This window comes from Chiloscyllium plagiosum, unplaced genomic scaffold (assembly GCF_037043375.1).
Source record: "Chiloscyllium plagiosum isolate Xiang-an unplaced genomic scaffold, Cpla_swu_hap1 HiC_scaffold_35, whole genome shotgun sequence".
Classification (NCBI taxonomy): Eukaryota; Metazoa; Chordata; class Chondrichthyes; order Orectolobiformes; family Hemiscylliidae; genus Chiloscyllium; species Chiloscyllium plagiosum.
In genome coordinates this window covers 67,999,982-68,020,058 of record NW_028270173.1, presented here as the reverse complement: position 1 = coordinate 68,020,058, position 20,077 = coordinate 67,999,982, and the positions used below count along the sequence as shown (strand labels likewise).

The following is a 20,077-nucleotide window of genomic DNA, read 5'->3' as shown; positions in this document are numbered from 1 at the left end:
CACCCTGACTTGGAAATATACTGCCGTTCTTTCACTGTCAGTGGGTCAAAATCGTGGAAGTCCCCCCCTATCTGCATTATGGGTCAACCCACAGCAAGTGGACAACAGTGATTCAAGAAGGCAGCTCTGTCTCTCTCGCCCTCTTTCTTTCTCACTCTCCCTCACTAAGAACAGCCCTCTGGAACTGGGTGGTTCCTTCTGTGTTCCTCTGTCAAAATCTTGGAAATATTCACCAGAGCATATGTCAATTTAGATTTGATGAAAACTGAGTCACACAAGCAATATCAAAGAAAAGAGAAAAGGAAATTGCAACAGTGTTGATTAACTGGTCCATATGGTTCCAAGTTCAACATCTATATGGGAATCGTGTCTGATCTAACAGGGACAGGAAAACAGTGTTCCTGCTGCTTTTTGGGAAGGTGGTTAGGGATAGGTTCAGCCTCTTCATTTTAGACATTCTTAATATTTGAAAGATCTTTAATATTGCACAATGTATTCTTGCTGAGTGCATGATAAATTAGAAGTTGATGTTAAATTCAGCGGCACTCAAGATTGATCCGTTGAAAATAACAGGCTGAAAATGACAATCACTGAAGACACAACGTCCCAATGTGTGCTCCCGGCAACTGAGACTCACTGATGGCAGTTAATGTTCAGAACATTACTGGACTTGGTGAAATAGCTCCTCAGAGGATGGTATCCCATCACCCAGTCCCTCTTTACTGACATGGGGAAAATCCTTAACACTGCTCCAATTCTCTCAGAGTGTTGGATGTTTGGCACTTCTTTTTTTAAAGCCAGAACTTCCTGATTGGAGCAGATTAACAGCCCCAACCAGGGAACTGTTATGCAGTGAGGTCTAGCTCGCTGATGGCACGACACTTGGGTTCTCAGGACGCACCTTCCAATTTTACAGTTGCCACACAAATTGACGATAGAGTGGCCATGGAAGAGAATCGTAGCAGACTTTAGGAAGGTACACAAGAAAGTTGTTTACAATCGGTCAGAGGATGAAAATGTTCCACAGTGTTACTGATGTTTTCACAGTAAAACAGTCGAAGCAAGACTTCTGAAAGACAAAGAGAGACAACAAGAGTGTGTGTGTGTGTGTGTGTGAGAGAGAGAAAGGCCCTTGTGCATAGTCTTTGTCGTTTCGCCTTCAGTGCTTCTTCTAAGTGGTTCTGACAATGGAAACGAGATGTGTCAGCAGCGAGGTATGATGAGGGTTGACATCATTAGGAATCAATAGGTGGTGACCTTGCCCACGTTTGATCTGATGCAATAAAACTTTATTGGAGCAGGATTCGATACAAATCTGCGATTAATCTGACAATGGGACATATTTCAGAAGCATGTCCTCATGTATCAACAGCACGAAATCCAAATCCTAACCATTTAGTCCATTACCTGTCTACTCTCCAAGATTGAAAATGTGTTGCTGGAAAAGCGCAGCAGGTCAGGCAGCCTCCAGGGAACAGGAGAATCGACGTTTCGGGCATAAGCCCTTCTTCAGGAATGAAGAAGGGCTTATGCCCGAAATGTCAATTCTCCTGTTCCCTGGATGCTGCCTGACCTGCTGCGCTTTTTTAGCAACACATTTTCAGCTCTGATCGCCAGCATCTGCAGTCCTCACTTTTTACTCTCCAAGATTACCAAACTGGTGGAAAGGATCACTACCAAGCAGCACTTGCAAAGTTATGGCATGCTCAATGGTTGTAAGTATAGTTTCAGCAAGTGCCAGTTGCGTCCTGATCTCATTAAAACTTTGGCACAGACATGGAAAAGGGAGAGGAACTCCAGAGGTGAAGTGAGAGTGACAGCTCTTGATGTAAAGGTCATAATTGACTGAGTTTGGCTTCCTTGACCCAACCATCTTCAGTTGCTTCTTTGTTCCATCAGAAGGTTGGAAATAGGATACTCACTAATGTTTGCAAAATGAACAGCACCATTTGAAGCTCCTCAATTCTGGGACCAGTCCATGTCCAAATGGTGCAAGATTTGGACAATGCTCATGACCGGGGAGTACCAGTCAATGACCATCTCGAGCAACATCCTTGTGTTTAAGTGGTATTATCGAGATTAAATTCCCAATAGCTACCATTGATCAGAAACTGAACGGGTGCAGCCAAACAAATCCTGTGGCTCCAAGAACAGTTCAGCTGTTGAGAATCCTGCAGACAGTAACTTGCCTCCGGACCTCTTCCCATTCCCTTTTGCCCAGAGCTTGCTCAGCATCTACAAGGCATAAGATGGGAGTGTGATGGAACTCTGTCCACTTGCCTGGATGAATGCACCTCCAACATCACACAAAAGGATTTTCCTGATCCAGAACAAAGCAGCCCCTTGATTGGTCCCACATCAACAAACATTCACTCCTTTCACCATCAATGTTCACTGTGTCATATGAGATCTCCTGCAGTTACTCACTTGGCTTTGGAGCTATATTCTGGGCATTTTCATCGATTTTATTTGTTCCGCCTCCAGTCCTCTCAGACTCTCGGATGGAGGAGGGTATTGTACACTTTTGGAGATTCAGAGTGGCTTTGATATGCGATGGGTGTATGGTGGAGGAACTATGGGGGCGCAGTTCAGGGTAATGAAGTTGCACAGATTAGGCCATTTAGGCAGGGGTAATGGACGGGATGGTGCACAATTGGGAGACTGCAAATTCAGCGAATTAAACATCTGATCGGTGTCATGTTAAAATAGTGATTGAACAGCCAGGGATGTTTAAAAACATACATTTAGAATCAAAACACAGCTTATTGAATGAACACATAATCCTGAATAACCACACCCATTAGTAATATAGAAACATAGACACACACACACTCACTCTTCATTCTGAAATAATAAATAAAATCTTGCGTCCAAAGGATGGTTTTGTTCTTGAAGTGAAAAATAAAGCATCAAATATAGAATATTAACATCATCTCTAATTTTGTTTTGTGGATCTAGAAGGTAGTGCCCAAGCCAAGTGCATTTCCTTGCGTGGTCTTGGCAGGCACACGCTGTTCGGTAATTATCATGGTGGGGAACTTTTTCAGACACTCTTTAAGATGGAGAGAAATATTTGCCCCTGAACTCAGGAGAGAGTATTTCAGAAACAGGAAAAATCAGTCGGTCAGTTTCATCACAGGCATCTTGTCCCTTCAGTAACTGAAGATAACAGCATCCATCTCTGTCTAGTCCCTGATCGAACATGCCCAACGGGGTCCTAAAGCAGAGACTGGTCTTCAGTTCTCTGGGAGTTTCCCTGCCATTGGCCCCAGACCTCTCTCCTTTGGGACCATTTGGTTTTTGTTGTGCAGTGACCACTCTACATTAAAGGGATCGAGAAACAGGCAGCTTCTAGCCCAACCCAGCCCCACTGACAAATGAACCTGGGAGCTGGAACATCAGGAACCCGATGGGTAATACCAATACCAATATACTGCTGCTATAACGCAGCATTACAACATTGACACCACTGCCGTGAGTGGGATATGATTACCTGGAGAAAGACAACTTAAAGAACAAGATGGTGGGTACTGGAAAAGCAAACACAGAACAATGTCTCTATGGGATCGGCTTCACCATCACAAACAAACTAGTCAGACGTCCCAACAAATTCCCCTGTGGGGTACATGAGCTCCTTATGACACTCTGACACACCCTGAGCCAGAAGCAGTACATCTCAGCCGTCGGTGCCTCTGCCCTGAATGTAGACACAATGGACGAGACAAAAAATTCATTCCACACCAATCTCGAACTATCTCTATCCCACCGAAGGAAGTGGTTCTCAGGCAGTGCCTCACAGCCGACCTGATGATGACCAAGATACATGAGTCACAGACTGCCCACAGCATCTGGTCCACCCGAAACCACTCCCCATTCAGCAGCTGTGTGGAGACCCTGTGCATCTCGACCAGGAAACCCCAGGACTGGCTCAGTGCGAATAAGCAGGAGATCCAGGATCTCTGAGACACCAAACGTGAGGTATTCCTGAACCGGTAGCTCCATCAAATCACCAGCAAAAGGAAACAAGTGGAGACACAACTGAAGTCCGAGGTGCGAACGGACCTAAAGAATAGATGGTGAGTGGAGAGAGTCAGCCCGAGTACCCAGGGAGTGACCCTATTGAGAGCCAAACACAAAGAATCCCCAAGAGGCAGTCAGCACTCGCTGGAGAGAGCACTTCGAGGGCCTCCTCCACCAATTCACAGCCTTCAGCACAAACGTTCCTGATACCATCATACAACACACTACCCACCGCCATCTCTGCAAACCTCCAACTCACCCTGAGGGCAAAAACACCTCCAACAAAAGAACAACAACAAGTCACCTGCACTGATGGAATCCCCAGTGAAGGACTAAAATATGGCTGAGAGTCGCTCTTGACATGAATCCACCTTACCATCCTTGTCTGGAATTAAGGGAGCATGCTGGGAGAGCGAAGAGACACCATTATTGTGACCATCTTCAAGAAAGGAGACTGATCCGACTGTACAGAGAGATTTCCCAATGTCCGCCATGGGAAGGGTCATCATGGGTATCCTCCTCAGTCCCTGCTCCCAGTGGTTGAAGAGCTCCTCCCGAGTCTCAGTGCAGATTCAGCCCATCAAGAGGGTGAATGGCTCGGGTTGTGTGTGTGTGACAAATCCAAGCAGAGTGCAGGGAACAGCAGCAACCTCTGTACACGGCCGTTTTCAATCGTCAAGCCTTTGACTCTGTGGACTGCGAGGGATTGTGGGATATCTTCCTCAAACGTGGATGCCCACAGAATTCTGTCACCATTCTCCGCCTGCTTCAAAATGACTTCCAAGCTATGGTCTTCACCAACACATTCGCCACATGCATGAGTAGGAAGTGACAGACAGAAATAAGCAATTCTAAAACCAACATGTTAGTTGTGAGCCCTGAAGTCCTGTCACATCCAGTCGTGAGTGATGGGGAGCATTTAAACAACTCATTTCAGGAGGTGGCTTCACATGTATCCGCAATAATCAACCATGGGAGAGCCCAGTAAATCAATGCAAAGATAAGGCTAAACCCATTCACCAAGCTCTTCAGACAGAAACGCTGATGGGTTGATCCATCTGCGCCTCCGGTAGTGGGTAAAGGCTGGGGCCTTGACAATATCCCAGCAATGGGACAGATGACATGTGCTCCAGAACATGCTGTACCCCTGGGCAAGCAGTTCCTGCTGACATCGACCTGAGAGAGTAGAAATGGACCCAGGATGTGCTGTGCACAAAAAACAGGACAAAGCCAACCCAGCGAATTCCCACCCTATCAATATGATATCGATCATGAAATTGTGAAGGAAAGCTTCATCAACAGTGCTATGAAGCAGCATCTACATACCAACAACATGCTCAGTGACACTACTCAGCTGCTGGTCTCATTCCAACCTTAGTCCAAACATGGACAAAAAGAGCTGAATTCCAGAGGTGGGGTGTGGCTGGCTGTACTTAGCATCAAGGCTGTGTTTTGCCTGATGTGGCTTCAAGGAGCCTGAGCAAAACTGGAGGCAATGGAAATCGGGGGAAACTCTCCCACTGGATGAAGTCATCCTTGGCAGAAAAGAAGAAAGTTGTGGTTCTTTGAGGTCAGTCGTCACAGCTGCAGGACTACTCTGCAGGAGTTTCTCAAAGGAATGTCTTAGGCCTGACCACCTTCAGTAATTTCATCAATGGGCTTCCCTTCATCATAGGGTCAGACATGGGGATATTAATTAATGAATACATTGTGTGCAGCAGCATTTGCGACTACTCAAATACTGAAGCAGTTCTTAACCAAATGCAGTGAAACCTGGACAATATGCTGGCTTGGGATGAAAAGTGGCAAATAGCATAAATGTCAGACAGCAATCAACTCTAATATCAGCGAATCAAACAATCGTCCTTTGATATTCAATGGGGTTACTGTTGCTGATTCGTCAACTATCACCATCTGGAGATTAGCATTAACCAGAAACTGAACTGGACATCCATTTAAATACAGCGGTGAGAAGGCAGGGCAGAAGCTAGGAATACCGCAACAAATAACTCACTTTCTGACATCCATGTGTCCAAGTCAGGAGTGTGGGAAACACTCCCCATTTGCTGAGATGATTGAGGTTGCAACAACACCCAAGGAGCTTGCCACTATCTGGTATAAGAGTCAAGATCAGAGTGGTGCAGGGAAAGTACAGCAGGTCAGGCAACTTTCGAGGAGCAAGAAAATCGATATTTTAGGCGTCGATTTTCCTGCTCCTCGGATGCTGCCTGATCTGCATTGCTTTTCCAGCACCACTCTAATCTTGACTCTGATCTCCAGCATCTGCAGACCTCATTTTCACCTACTCTCTGAGATGAAGCAGTTCACTTAACGGCAACCACAACCATCTTATTTCCACCACTGACTCTCAGTAGCAGCAATATGTGCCAACTACTAGATTCATTGCAGACATTCACCAAAGTTCCTCAAACAAAGCTTTCCAAACCCATAATCATCTCGAAAGACACGAGCTGCAGATACATGGGATCACCATGCACGACAGAATCCATTCCAAGTCAATCATCATCCTGATTTGGAAATAATTCACCATTCTGTAAGTATCCCTGCTACACAGCCCTTCATAGCAGTATTGCAAGTCTATGTTGAACACAGAGACAGCAATAGCTCATGAAAGCAGCTCACCAACACATTCTCAACAGCCACTTGAGATGAGCATTAAATACTGGCCCAGCCAGCGATGCCCATGAATGGATTAGAATTCAATAAAAATGTTGACCAATTGTGACTCATGGTGGATACTGGGTTTGAGGTTTTGTGAGTGTAAGCTGGTTGGTTGCAAGCAGTACCTCGCTTGTTATGAAGAGCTGAAGCGATATATTCTTTGGAACAATCTGTCAGTCTTTCAGAGGAACGGCCTCCGTACATAGCATCACTCAGACACTGAGATTCATATCCCAAATTACTCACATGTGAGATAGATAGAATCAATTTAATATGTCCTCGTATCTGGAATATTTGGAAACATAGTTAAATTACTGTCATGAAAACAATTAGGTGCGGAATATTTACATTCGAGGGAAAAATAATTGGACTTTTTGAAAGTACTTGGGATAAGTAATAATTTGATCGTGGGTGTGATAATCAGATTCATCATTTGGGCGCTATGTTTTCATAAGATTTCACCCCAAAAATTGAACTGAACAGTTGGGCGGATTTGTTTATTGGATGATCAAGTGGTAATGATGAAAGGATTTATGATCTTCAATAATGACACTTTGCTGTTAATGATCAATAAAATATTTGAAAAAAACTCCATAAAATTTTATGTTTATATCACACACAATAATGTTAGTCGGGATCATGCTGGCTATCAATGTAGATGCACAATTTTCTTTGGACACTGGGATTGTGGAGCTGACATGCACTGGGTATTGTTGATGAGGGATTCAATGCAAGATGCCATGTGATCCATCACTTTTCTAATACCTTCTGTAAGGATCTGCTCCAAAGAGGAGAATGTGACACACTAGATGTCATCAACATGGACAAACTTACCAGACATGGTCATTGGCAGCTTATTTGTATAAATGGTGAAAATTGCACTGAGCCTTGTGCCAGTTTATTGGCCAGTCTGCTCCATGCACTTACCCCTTGTTCAAGGGTGAGTTTAAATTGTCTGTTGTGAGAAAATGTTTGAATAACTGTCCAGATCCAGTTTGGGAGCTGTCTGGAAATATTAAGGAGCCAGTCACTCTTTACTGGAGGTGCCAGTGTGGTCCAGCAAGACGAGATTTAGATTCCAGCCTTTTCAATCATATTTTTGATGCATATGATAGTGCAAAGATCTTGTGTTTACTCATCTGAACATGAATCAGCTGTTTACTGCTGTTATTGAACTGAGCAATAATCAGCTGGTTACTACAGTTACTAACATTAGCAATAATTTGGTGTGCATTCTGATTATTGAAATGAATAATCAATTTAGTTTGGCTTGGTTTTAAGATCCAAACAAACAAAGATAGGTTAACTCTTTATTGTAAAAAACTTAAAACTGACCTACAGTATATTTCTCACAAACTATTCCAACAACAATCGAATATAGTCACACTTACAGAATCCCACTTTCCAGACAATGTCCCAGACAACAATATGATCATCTCAGGGCAGGTCCTGTCCCTCTGTCAGGACAGAACTAGCAGAAGTAGCAACCCCATGGGATACAGTCAAGGTTCATAATCATTGAGATGGGAGAAATCACAAACACAGTTACATTAACCAAAGTGAGAGAACATAGAACATTACAGCGTAGTACAGGCCCTTCGGCTCCCAATGTTGCGCCGACCTCTGAAACCAATCTGAAGCCAATCTAAACTGCACTATTCCATTATCATCCATTTATTTGTCCAATTACGATTTAAATGCCCCCAACGTTGTTGAGTCTACTCTTGTTGCAGGCAGGGCATTCCACCCCCTTACTATTCTCTGTGTAAAGAGCCTACCTGTGACATCTGTCCGATATCTATCACTCTTCAATTTAAAGTTATGTCTTCTTGTGCTAGCCATCATTATCCGAGGAAAAAGGTTTTCACTGTCCACCCTATCTAATCCTCTGATCATCTTGTGTGCCTCTATTAAGTTAACACATAACATCCACTCAAATGAAAACAGCCTCAAATCCCTCAACCTTCCTTCATATGACCTTCCCTCCATAGCAGGCAACATCCTGGTAAATCTCCCCTGCACTCTTTCCAATGTTTTCATGTCCTTCCTATACTGCAGCAACCAGAATTGTACTGAATACTCCCAAGTGTGGCTGCACCAGAGTCTTGTCCAGCTGCAACATGGCCACGTGACTCTGGAACTCAATCCCTCTATCTATAAAAGCTAATACACCGTATACTTTCTTAACAACCCTCTCAACTTAGATGGCATATTTAAGGGATTTATGTACATGGACACCGAGGGCTGTTTGTTCATCTACAATCTCCCAGCATTTTACCATTAGCCAATTATTGTGTATTCCTGTTACTCCATCTAAAGTGAATCACCTCACACCTTTCTGCATTAAACTCCATTTTCCATCTCTCAGCCCAGCTCTGCAGCTTATCTAGGTCTCTCTGTAAACTGCAACATCCTTCTGCACTATCTATAATTCCACCGACTTCAGTGTCATCCGTAAATTTACGAACACATCGTTCTACACCTCTTTCAGGTCATTTATAAAAATGACAAACATCAGTGGGCCCAAAACTGATCCCTGCGGTACACCACTAGTAACTGAACTCCAGGATGAGCATTTCCTATCAAGCACCACCTTCTGTCTTCTTTCAGCCAAACACTTTCTGATCCAAACCACTAAATCACCCTCAACCGCATGCCTCTGTATTTTCAGAAATAGCCTACCGTGGGGAACCTTACCAAATGCTTTACTGAAATCCAAATACACAACATTAACTGTTTTCCCCTCATCCATCTGTTCGGTCACCTTCTCAAAGAACTCAAAACTTTTGCACTTCACAAAACCATGTTTACTATCCCGAACTAAATGACGAATTTCCAGTTCATTATAAATCCCATCTCTGAGAATCCTTTTCAACACTTTACCCACAACTGAAGTAAGCTCACTGCTCTATAATTACCAGGGTTTTCTCTACTCCCCTTCTTGAACAATAGGACAACGTTTGCTATCTTCTAGTTCTCTGGCAAAATTACTGTAGACAATGGCAACATAAAGATCAAAGCCAAAGGCACCACAATCACCTTACTGGCTTCGCAGAGAATCCTAGGATAAATCCCATCCATCCCAGGTGATTTATCTATTTTCACACTTTCCAGAATTGCTCACAGCACCTCCTAAGTCTCGTCTAGTCTAATTATCTGTATGTCAGTATTCTCCTCGATAATATTATCTGTTTCCTGTGTGAATACTGACAAAAACATTCATTTATCACGTCTCCTATCTCTGTGGACTCCATACACAACTTCTCACTATTGTCCTTGACAGATTCGATTCTTACTTTATTAATTCTTTTATTCATGACATACTTATAGAAAGTTTTAGGGTTTTCCTTGATCTTATCTGACAAAGACTTCTCATGTTCCCTCCTGGCTCTTTATAATTCTCTTTAGGTCCCTCCTCTTACTGCAAACTTTTGCTATAAATTATGTGTCTTACAATTGTGGCCTCCACAACCACCTAATGAAGGAGCGGTGCTCCGAAAGCTAGTGCTTCCAATTAAGCCTGTTGGACTATAACTTGGTGTTGTGTAATTTTTAACTTAGATGGAAATGTGTTGCTGGAAAAGCGCAGCAGGTCAGGCAGCATCTAGGGAACAGGAGAATCGACGTTTTGGGCATTAGCCCTTCTTCAGGAATGAGGAAAGTTGGTCCAACAGGCTAAGATAAAAGATAGGGAGGAGGGACTTGGGGAGGGGCGTCGGAAATGTGATAGGTGGAAAGAGGTCAAGGTGAGGGTGATAGGTCAGACTGGGGTGGGGGCGGAGAGGTCGGGAAGAAGATTGCAGGTTAGGAAGGCGGTGCTGAATTTGATGGATTTGACTGAGACAGGCTGGGGGGAGGGGAAATGAGGAAACTGGTGAAATCCGAGTTCATCCCTTGTGGTTGGAGGGTTCCTAGCCGGAAGATGAGGCGTTCTTCCTCCAACCATCGTTTCGCTGTGGTCTGACGATGGAGGAGTCCAAAGACCTGCATATCCTTGGTGGAGTGGGAGGGGGAATTGAAATGTTGAGCTACAGGGTGGTTGGGTTGGTTGGTCCGGGTGTCCCAGAGGTGTTCCCTGAAATGCTCCGCAAGTAGGCGGCCCGTCTCCCCAATATAGAGGAGGCCACATCGGGTGCAAAGGATGCAATAGATGATATGTGTGGAGGTACAGGTGAATCTGTGGCGGATATGGAAGTTTCCTTTGGGGCCTTGGAGGGAGGTGAGGGGGGAGGTGTGGGCGCAAGTCTTGCACCTCCTGCGGTTGCAGGGGAAGGTGCCGGGAGTGGAGGTTGGGTTGGTGGGGGGTGTGGATCTGACGAGGGAGTCACGGAGGGAGTGGTCTTTACGGAATGCTGATAGGGGAGGGGAGGGAAATATAATTTTTAACTTAGTACACTCCAGACCAACACCAGCATCTCCAAATCATAGGTCCGTCCTGGCTGACTTGTAACACTCAAGGACCTTGAACCTTCACGTCTCATTGCTGCATAATCCTCCTCCTTCCACTTTACAAGAGATTCACCTTCAGTAAAACACGGCTCCCTCACTTGACAATTTCCTCCCTCCCTAACAGTTTTATACTTGTCAAGGAAACGCAGTTGCTGTTCCTTCAATAAGTTTCACATTTCAATTGTGCCCATCCTCTGCAGTTTCATTCCCCACCCCATGCATCCTAAATTTTGCCTAATCGCATCATAACTGCCTTTCCTCCAGCTATAACGCTTGCCCTGCCAAACGTACCTATCCTTTTTCATTGTTAAAGTAAACGCAACTGAATTATGATCGCTATCACCAAAGTGCTCACCTATCTCCAATTCTAACACCTTGCTGAGTTAATTACTCAGTACAAAATCCAATGTGGCCTCGCCCCTTGTTGGGCTATCTACATGATTAGTAAAAAAAAAATGTTACAGTTTGGATGATCAAGATTTTGTAATGTGTATTCATGTGCGAATGGCTGAAACTACTTTGGGAGCCCTTTAATTTTCGTAGTTTTCCTTTTTGTTCTTAATCTACTGAAAAAAGCATTTCTTGTTGATCTTACCCGCTAATAATTTCCTTATGCCCGGCTTGGCCTTTCTGAGTAATTTTTTTACATATTTTCACATTATCGATTTTGATTTTCGACTAAACTCTCTATGCTTTTAGGATACTTTTCATGATAAATATCTTTATTTTACTGATTCATCTCGCCCTGATTGGTTGGGAATACCTCTGGGGCTCTAGATCTGAAAGTATAATGATTTCTGTTGATGGGCCATATCTGCACTGTGCCTCTGGAATCTCACTCTTGAGATCCTCCCACTACCATTATTTTTGCTTCAAATATCTGCATCCGGTCCAATTTCGCCAGATAATCTCTCAGATTCATAAGATTTGTCCACACCAAGCATCAAAACTTTACACTGGTGGTCTTTGCATTGTGCCATATTTATGCGAAATGTAAATGCACTGTCACTGGCTTAAAAGTAGTGCCTCTACGGCAATTCAACCACATGACTGCATTCACTTCATAAATCTCGAACTGCTCTTCCTTTCATTGAGCTCTTGCCTGCTGAATAGCTTGGTTAAATACCATTAAAGAAGTGTGTGCTCTCAGTGGCTTTCAGTCTGTTCATATCCCAGTTGGTATGTCGAAATGTCCATCTTCATCCTCAAACCAGGATTATCCAGCACCATTGTTGACAAGGCCGTCAACTGGGTCCAATCCGTCTCCTGCACTTCCGACCTCACCCCTTTTATTCCCTCCTACAACAGTGACAGTGTTCCCCTTCTCTTTACCTAGCATCCCACCAGCATCGCCGTCCAGAAGATCATCAGCCACTATTCCTGCCACCTTCAGCAAGATGCCACCAAAAGACACATTTTCCCCCTCCTCCCTTGTCTGCCTTCTGGAGGGATAGTTCCCTCTGGGACACATTGGTTCACTCTTCCTTTTCTCCTAGCACCCTCCCAGAACTCCACGGCACCTTCCCCTGTAACTGTCAAAGGTCCACCACCTGCCCATTTACCTCCTTTCCCCCTCAGTATGCAAGAGACCAAACCGACCTTCCAGGTGAAGCAGCATTTTGCCTGCACTTCCCACAATCTAGTCCATTTCATTCGTTGGCCACTATGTGGTCTCTTCTACATTAGGTAATGTGAGAAACAAAAGCTCACTCACTTTAATAATTTCAGTCCGAGACAAATATCTGAATAACAGCTTCTTTTTTATTTATACACCTATAGGTGGATGCCTTGTCTAATCACCAGGTATGGTAATTACAGAATGCACACTATATCCAACAAACTCTCGAAATTTATACAGTTTGAATCCCCATATTTTTCCTTATTCCATTGTTTGTTCCCTGCTTCGCTTACGTCACTCATTTCCTTAAGACTGATCCCACAACTTCTGTTTATCCTGTTTTGTCCGTGACAAACTCTTATCTCTGACTCCCATAAGGGTGTTTGACGTCAGTCTATTATAGATTATTGATTAGGCATATCTTTTCTTCTATCAGCATCTATTTCCATCCAGAGGCCACTTTGACCTCTTTAATTAGGGTTTGTTCCTGTGTCTCTGTACAAGCGAGGAGAACAGATGTTTTCCTGTTTGCCCATATATCCACCATTGTTCTGTATTCATGTCTCATGCTCACATATCCTTTCTTTTTGCTGAATATGTATTTTCTCATTCCTATTCTGTATCAGAATTTATACTTGCAGAAATAACATTAATTCATTTATATCCCACAATTTCCCCTTTTTCTTTTCATTACTATCTGTTATCTTCTGCATTTTTGTCTCTTTTTTTTTTAAACATTGTTCCCAAAATTCGCAAGCATCATTTCAGAGATTTCATCCATCTTAGTCTCACTCATTTCCTTATTATTTAGTTGATAAAGTTCCTCTGTCTGATTCCCCTCAGGGGCATTCGTTTCATCAAGGCTGTTTCAATCAGCCTCTGGGTGAGCCCTCGTATACAGGGTACGATACAACAGCCAATGGCCACCAATACCCCGACTACTACTATCAGGGAAGTAAGGATAGAAACCACCACCCCCTTCCATTTTCCAAACCAGGATTCAAGCCACCCTGTGAGAGATGTGTCTACTCCTGAATTCTCAGCCAGTTCCTCTGCTAAGGTAGTCAATCCCCGTAAGGCCCGAGTAATTGAACCATCAGGCGCAGTGTTATTAGGAATAAAGGTACAACAGCTTCCTCCTAACATCACACATACACCCCCTTTCTCTGCTAAAATCATATCAAGGGCTATTCTATTTTCCCATGCCATCCTACTCGTCGCATCAAGCTGTTCTGATATTCCTTTAACCGCCTCTCTTGTATAATTTATAAATCGCTGTTGATTATAGAAAATGTAATTTATCCAATCTACATTTTTATTAATTGTTACCCACCAAAAGAGAGCTGACTCAAAGCCTGCTGCAATCTCGTTACGAGCCTTGAATTCAGGTACTCCCCTAGGGACTCCTACCGAATCAAGATAAATCCTGTCATCAAAAGAATTATCTAACAGTAATCTCTTACCCCTTCCCTTTTTCCCTACTATCTTTTCCTTCTCAAATGCCAGGGTAAATGGAATTGCCAATTGTACAATTGCGCATATCCCTTTCCAATCCGGAGGTAGTGTGGGTCTCAATATTTTTCCTCCACAGTACCACCACAGATCCGCTCGGGGAACCTTTAATGCCGAGTAGTTTCCTCCCTTCTCCGTTTCGGTAACATTCTTAATCTCTGTACACAATTTCAGCTCCCCCAAATCTCTCGACCGACTCGTACCTCGCCTGTGCACACATGACGTGTGATTTCCAACTGCGGCGGAAAATGTGGGGGGAACTTTTGCATCTTTCTCCTCCAAGGGAGGGAACATCAGAGATAGGGAGGTACAATTCCTATCATTCCATGCAGTCTCATCCTGATACAGGGCTATCATACATTTCATGCCCTTCCTGTCTCGCTTCCACCCAAGCGGAAAGGGAACCACCTGGGCCACTGACCTACCGGAGGCACATGCATAGCAATTGCTTTTGTTCAGACTTTTTACAGTATACTTTACCCATTCAACCCAGGCATTTGCATCCCCGTACCCAGTCTCTATCTCGATGGTCTGTTTCAAATCCTTTACCTCTATAATTTTTACTACTGTAGGATCATTGGGAGGGGTGAAAGGTTGTATCTCATTACCCAGTAATTCTACCAATTTTTCCCTGTCCTATGCTAATTCGAAAACAACAGCCCACAAACTCCTTCCTATTTGCTTTCATTTCAATCCCAAATGTTTCATTTAATTGTACCTCATAAGTGCCACCTCCCAAAACCGCTCCGTGCCATGTGGTTTTTCTTATCGTTAAATATATGGGGTTACACTTTTTATCGGGACAATCGGTGCTGGTCGAAAGGGGGCCCGGTGTATTGTGACAAGACCATTATACCAGGTACCATCCCCAAGGCCATCCCCATAGGACTTAAGATGTATCTCTGAGTTGCGGTATTGTCTCTGATTAGCTACATTCCCACAATTTACTAAGCTACATATATCAGTGTCTATTACTTGTGGATTATCAGACTCAGGAACCATTAATAATACATATGAAAATGATATGTGACAAAATCCTAATACCAAGAGGGCTAGCATCATAACTCTAAGCATTCCCAGTATTCTGATCATTATGCTAGAACACAAAAAGGCTTAATATACAATCTTACAGAAATAATCCCGCGCTCGCGTCGCCACTGTATAGTCAATTACTCAAAGTCTCTTTAGTCTGAGTTTCAGCGGGTCTTGCGTTGATTCGGCTGTCCAGACTTCTTCCTCAACTGGAGGGTCCACTGGCCCTTTGATCCGAGTATAATGAGTCCAGCCTTTTTCCGCCGTCCTTATTGCCGTTTCGGTAGTCAAAAGAGCCTGGTACGGCCCTTCCCAGTCTGGCTGCAGCTTAGTCTCTGTCCATGATTTTATTAAGACCCAATCTCCTGGCCGGATGGGATGAACAGCAAATTCAAGGGGCGGAGTCTGTGCCAATAGACCCTGTTTTCTGAGGAAAGATAAAGAGGAGGACAAGCCCAGTATATACTTCTTTAAAAACAAATCTTTAGTTTCGGGAATTGGCAATTCTCCCTGTGTTCCCAGATAAGGTAATTCAAATAAGATTTCATAGGGGGATAGTCCCAAATCTGTCCTCCGCCAAGGGACAAGCCCAAAAGGCATCCTTTAAATCTATCACACTAAACCATTTGTGATCATGAGGGATCTTACTTAATAACATATAGGGGTTTGGCACTACTGGGTGCCTGACCTGCACTATCCGATTTAATGTTCTCAAATCTTGCACCAATCGATAAGTTCCATCAGATTTCCGTACTGGTAGAATTGGGGTATTATAAGGAGACATACATGGTTCCAACAGTCCATCTCTAATCAGTCCCTCAATTACTGGCTGCAGTCCCCGTTTACCTTCTATGGAAATAGGATATTGTCGTTCACAGACAACGTCCCCTTTCCGTTTTAAATTTATTAAAAGGGGAGGGATCTGTAGTTTTCCACGATTCCCTACTCTAGCCCATACTATAGGGTCTATCTCTCTCTCTGCATCCTCTGTCAATATTGCCAGTTGTACAACTAATTCTTTTTCCTGAATTCCAATCTCCAGTCCTAAAAGGATAATTAGGTCTCTCCCCAGTAAGTTACTTCCTATATCAGGGATATACAGCAGTTCCCCTGTGATCCTATCCTTAGAACCTTCTATCATCATAGGTTCAAATACTGGAACAGTAAATCCTTCCCCTTTCACCCCCGAAACAATAATTGACCGTGTAAACATTTCTACTTTCTTTGGTTTAAAATTCAACGATGACCGTGCTGCCCCGTATCTACTAGGGAGATTACCTCCTCCCTACACGGTCCCACCTTCAAGTTTATCAAGGGTTCCTGGTGGGCCCCCGAGGGCAGGAACCCCTGACACCCCTATTCTTCATCATAATTCATAAGCGGAATTGCCTTTTCTTCCCTTTGTAGATCAGGACACTCCCGCTTAAAATGCCCTATCTTTCCACAATAATAGCATCCTGCCTGTAGCGACTTCCATCTCTGCCCCTGTCGCTCAAACCCTCTATCAAATGTTCCCCCTTGTCCTCTCCCTCTCCCTCTCCCTCTCTGTCCTACATGCTGCCTCCTGCCACTCCGGTTGCTCACTATTGGTTCCATTCTCCTCTTAATTACCTCATCAACCGTAGCTACCATCATTTTCGCCTTCTGTTTTTGTCTCTCATCCTCCCTCTTTACAAACACTTTCTGTGCCTCTCTCAACAATTCATCTAATGATTTTTCGCTCCATCCTTCTATCTTCTGTATCTTTCTCTGTATGTCTGGCCATGCTTTTGTCACAAAATGTACTTTCAAAAGACCCTGTGCCACTGGGTCCTCAGGGTTCATTCCAGAGTATTTCCGCATTGAGTCCCTTAATCTTTGCAAGAAAGCTGAGGGAGTCTCATCTTTCTCCTGTCTAATTTCAAAGGCTTTAATCAAATTCTGTGACTTCGGAACAGGTCTTTCAATTCCCTCATTTCTTCTCTATGCTCTGGGTTTTGGTTTTCCCACTGGGGGTTTCTGAGGGGAAACTTCATCTCTCCCTGTCCAGCATCCCCATCTCCAATCGGGTGTTCCCTGTCCCATATTTTAATGGCAGTTCCTCGTACAAGTCCCCTTTCCTCCCCAGTAAATAATATATTCAAAATAGACATTAATTCAGCCCATGTATACAGACTGGGCCCCAAAAATTGAACAATTTGTTCAGACAACCCCACCGGATCCTCAACCAGGACCTCCATTTCCTTTTTAAATGTTCTGACCTCCCCACTGGTGAGGGGGGCACTTACAAACCCAATCTCTTTGTCCCCTATGGGCACCTCCCAAAGGGGATAAGTCGTTACGTTTTTCCCCTTTTTCTTTTTTTTAAAGAAATATTGCAATATTTCTAGCTCCCCATAACTTCAAACACCAATTCATCAATTACTGCTTGACTAACCTTCAAAGCCTGTTCCTAACTTATAAATATATTTATATATATTTACGTTCATTTCTTCAGTATTTAATAGTTAAAATGCAAAATGCATACAGTTCCCAATTTTGCAATTCACTGTAATTACCCAGTTTTAGTCCTTTAATTTAGATCCAGAATTAGTTTTCTTAAATAGTCCTGACCAATCATTGCTCAATTACAATACTATAGGTCGTAAAATAATCAGAACTTGCCTTAAAAGAATTTGTCTACTCAAGTTTTTTTTTTAAAAAAAAAACTTCTAATGCATGAACAATGGCTGAATCCAAGGTCACAGATATTAACCATAGAATTTTGCTTTTACTACAATCTAATGTTGAACTGAAACTTCAACTGTCCTCCATAAATCGCTTTTATGTAAAGATAAGAGATTAGTTAGAAACTGATAGTAAGGCAGTCATGATCTGTAAAAAGAACAGGAGTTATCATTCCTTTTTTTTTCATAATCACAATAGAATCCTTAACCTTAAAAGAAATCATGTTAAGTTTCCATAACAAAATCAGATTCAAAACAGTCCTGGAACTCAAGCTCCAGGGAATAAAACACAAACATTCAATCACCAACAAACAAATGTTCACTCAAACCAAATCACAAAGGGTTAAACTTCCTACCAGCTGTACAGCTCTTTACATTCTCTCTCTCTCTCTCTCTCTCTTTCGCACATTGACATATAAACTCAGATATTCACAAACCCAGTCTTCGTCCGATCTGTACTTTGGCCAGAAGACAGCGGGACGAAGAATGGAGTCCTTAGTCCATACAAAGCAACAATATTTAATCATCTTTCTCCCTTGCACAAGTATTATTTTGCCAATTTCCACAACATCCTGCCCAAAGGACTTTCCGGAGGAATGTTGTAAGGGACCCCGCCTCCATTTCCATTGCCTTTTCCTTACTTTGTTTCCCCGGAGGCTTTTTCCTAACCCAAAGCGCAAGCCATATTGAGTTCCTTCGTTAGTCCCTTATTAACTACTAAAACTCAATCCCGGCCACCAAGGCAATACTTAAAAGTCAATTTTCTTACCTTGGTCTGTGCACAGAGTTGCCTGGCCCCTTTTGTCACCGTATTTTCTATCGAGCTCCTATCACTGTCTGATTCAGATGTCTCTCTTATAGGATTCACATCAGTCACCCAAGGGAGCAGACCAAACCGGGACACGGGACCGCTCCTCAATGGGGAACGGGACGCGTCTTCCCAGTGTCCAAGGCCAGCCACTCCCCCCGGTGATGGAAGAAAATCCCGGACACGAGCCCCCAATTGTGAGAAACAAAAGCTCACTCACTTTAATAATTTCAGTCCGAGACAAATATCTGAACAACAGCTTCTTTTTTATTTATACACCTATAGGTGGATGCCTTGTCTAATCACCAGGTATGGTAATTACAGAATGCACACTATATCCAACAAACTCTCGAAATTTATACAGTTTGAATCCCCATATTTTTCCTTATTCCATTGTTTGTTCCCTGCTTCGCTTACGTCACTCATTTCCTTAAGACTGATCCCACAACTTCTGTTTATCCTGTTTTGTCCGTGACAAACTCTTATCTCTGACTCCCATAAGGGTGTTTGACGTCAGTCTATTATAGATTATTGATTAGGCATATCTTTTCTTCTATCAGCATCTATTTCCATCCAGAGGCCACTTTGACCTCTTTAATTAGGGTTTGTTCCTGTGTCTCTGTACAAGCGAGGAGAACAGATGTTTTCCTGTTTGCCCATATATCCACCATTGTTCTGTATTCATGTCTCATGCTCACATATCCTTTCTTTTTGCTGAATATGTATTTTCTCATTCCTATTCTGTATCAGAATTTATACTTGCAGAAATAACATTAATTCATTTATATCCCACAGGTAAACATAGACTGGGTAACTGCTTCGGAGAACAGCTACATTCTGCCCACAAAAAAAGGCCCTGAGCTTCCAGCTGCCTGCCACTTTACCACACCACCCTGTTCCCTGGCCAACATCTCATTGCTGCAGTATTCCAGCGAAGCCAGAAGAACTAGATCGCATTTTCCACCTGGTTAACATGCTGCCCTCCGGAACGCAATATCGAATTCAACAACTTTAGGGCCTGAACTCTCCAAAGTCGTCACCCCCTACCCCACACACCAGGCCTTGTTATCACATAGCCTGCCATTACACACTACCCATTGTTAAACACTTACAGTCTTCATTAACAGCTATTCAGTCTCCGAGCCTGATTGATACCAACTCCTTTGTCTATCCAGTAGTTATTCTCTCTCTCTGTGCTCTATTCCCATCTACTATTAACTCCTTACGCCCTGCCCCACTCTGGAGAAAGTG

General features: G+C 43.3%; 1 long non-coding RNA gene across 1 annotated transcript; it reads right to left on the bottom strand.

Moving 5' to 3' along the window:
• Positions 1-12,892: 12,892 nt before the first annotated feature.
• On the bottom strand, positions 12,893-19,073 carry LOC148141092 (uncharacterized). The gene is made up of 2 exons (XR_015753146.1): positions 17,554-19,073; positions 12,893-17,412 (listed from the first exon to the last, which is right to left on the bottom strand). It is a non-coding gene; the product is annotated as an uncharacterized LOC148141092 (long non-coding RNA).
• Positions 19,074-20,077: the final 1,004 nt, after the last annotated feature.